Here is a 2461-nt window from a genome sequence, read left to right as displayed (position 1 = left end):
GTAAAGACTATGTGATAGACCAAGGACTCTATCAAAGTAACCAGATTAGGTCCAAGATGGAATCACTCATGCTAAGTCCCACATCAGCAAACCAGAATTTATCTGTTTCCCTACCTGGGCTCTCCCAGCAAAGGAAGGCCCAGGTCAACCAAGCAATCATGCTTGCCTGCTTACCAAACCCTTATCCAGCTCCCTGTTCCATATAAGGAAAGGAACTCTCCTTTAATCCATTAGCAAATGCCCAGTACATCTTCCTTGACCCTGCTCACTTTGGTCTATAAAAAGCTCTCACCTTGTACTGCTCTTCAGAGCTCCTTTCTACCTGCTAGATTAAACAGTACCCAAGTCATGAATCACTGAATAAAAGTCAACTAGATCAGTAAGTTATCTGTGGAAAATTTTATTTTAACAGCTCTACGGCGATCCTTTCCAAATCCATGATCTCAGCTCTTCCACATACCTCATGAGCTTTTATATCGTGAGAGAACACTGTGACCTCAGTTTCCTCAGGAAAGTGACTCCTCTCTGCCTAATCATATCATAAGGGAAACCAGGGCTAGAATCAGTAAATGTTTCCCAACAAATAGAACTAAACAGTAAAGTGTTTTAATCCCAGCACATCTTTCATTCTAATCACTATATTCTCAGGGGCAAGTACTCAGCAAGCTGTGTGGGAATGACACGCACTGTTTCCATTAAAGTCATAACAGAATCTGTGTACAACACTCCTTCTCACTCCCTCGAAAACAGCTCCCTTGCTCCTCTTCTAGTGAATATTAGCATCTACAATGTGTTCTGCTTTGCCTCTGCATTCCTGGTCTGAAACTCTTTTCTGGAAAAAAGGCTAACAAAGAGTTCCTGGAAGTAAGAATTATGGACCCCCAGGGTACCTAAGGAATAGGAAACTCACAAATTAATCCAATGTGTAATTAGTTTTTTTCCTTTTTCTCAGAGTTAATAAAAATTAAGTGTTCTCACAAATACAGTAACTGAATATCCAAAACAATATTACTGAATCATATTGGCTTAAAGTATACATGATAGAAGACTCACTTGATTTTTGTCATCAATTAAAAGTTATTAAGTATTAAGGAAATTATATTTTACTTTTTGTTCTGAACATGTTTTATGATTCCTACCTAATCACATCTCCTTCTAAAAAAATTATCTACCTTTTTTAGAGACAAGAGCTAACATGTCCATGTTTTATTTTATAATCATAGCTGATACCTTGTGAGTCATAGTTGTTCGGGTTGGACTAAGGAACTTGAACCCTTGGACTGGCAGAAGTCTGTGCTTTGTGGAGCCTAGTTCAAAAATAGGCTTCACCATTCATATCTTTCCCTGGGAATCCGGAAGGGTATAATTGAGAGATTACATAGTTAGAAATGGTAATAAAATAGTTTTTGAATATAAAGGCAATAATTAATCTCAAACCCTTTACTTCTCGTATGGCAGAATTTTTCAACTTTGGCACTACTGATATTTGGGGCTAGAAATTTTTTTTTAATTTTTACTTTATATTGGAGTATAGTTGATTAACAATGCTGTGTTAGCTTCAGGTGTACAGGAAAGTGACTCAATTATATGTATACATGTATCTACTCTTTATCAAAATTTTTTTTCCCATATAAGTTATTACAGAGTACTGAGCAGAGTTCCTGGTGCTATACAGTAGCTCCTTGTTGGTTATCTATTTTAAATATAGCAGTATTATTATTGTTTTTTTTTTTTTTATGCATGTGGCAGCGAGTACTATCAAACTCCAGTCATAGAGGCAAGCTCTCTACTGGTGTTAGTGAAAATCCTGCCATTAATATGGCACACTTCTGACACTCAGAAGTTCATTGGCCAAGACTGGCCTCCACTGAGCTTTATTATTGTTATTTTTAACGCGGGTTGTTACCTGGTGCATTGAATGATGTTTGGCAGCATCCTTGAACTCTACTGACCAGAAGCCAGTAGAATCTCCTTCTCCAGTCCTGACAATCACAAATGTTTTCTGACATTGTCAAATGTCCCCTATCAAAATCACTTCAGCTGAGAATCACTGCCCTATGGATCTTGAACCAGTAGATCAATATACATAGAAATCAAAAGGGAAAGTTTAATAGCTGTCATTCTGGTAAAGCCAGAATACAGCTTGGAATTTAAAATCAAGACTTCTTTCAGGACTTTCCTGGTGGTCCAGCAGTTAAGACTATGCACTTTCACTGTGGGTTCAATCCCTGGTTGGGGAACTAAGATCCCTCATGTGGCACGGTGCGGCCAAAAAAAAAAAAAAAAAAAAAAAGGATTTCTTTCTTTCCCTCTGAACTGAAACTAGTGAGAAACAGAAAGAACAAGAGAATGAGAATAAGAACGAGTGGTAAATTCTTGGCAGCCCAGGTCCAAATCCCTCAATCATATTAGTTACAAATGAAGGAGTTACTCTGAGGAGAAAAGAGGAAAATGCTTCCCT

At 37.7% G+C, this 2461-nt stretch overlaps 1 non-coding gene across 1 annotated transcript; it reads right to left on the bottom strand.

The window, feature by feature from the left end:
• Positions 1-1738: 1738 nt before the first annotated feature.
• LOC132432992 (small nucleolar RNA SNORA62/SNORA6 family) lies at positions 1739-1887 on the bottom strand. The gene has a single exon (XR_009521045.1). It is a non-coding gene; the product is annotated as a small nucleolar RNA SNORA62/SNORA6 family (small nucleolar RNA).
• Positions 1888-2461: the final 574 nt, after the last annotated feature.

Source organism: Delphinus delphis, chromosome 10, assembly GCF_949987515.2.
Source record: "Delphinus delphis chromosome 10, mDelDel1.2, whole genome shotgun sequence".
NCBI lineage: Eukaryota > Metazoa > Chordata > Mammalia > Artiodactyla > Delphinidae > Delphinus > Delphinus delphis.
The sequence above is the reverse complement of the archived record's forward strand: the minus strand, read 5'-3'. Positions and strand labels throughout refer to the sequence as shown.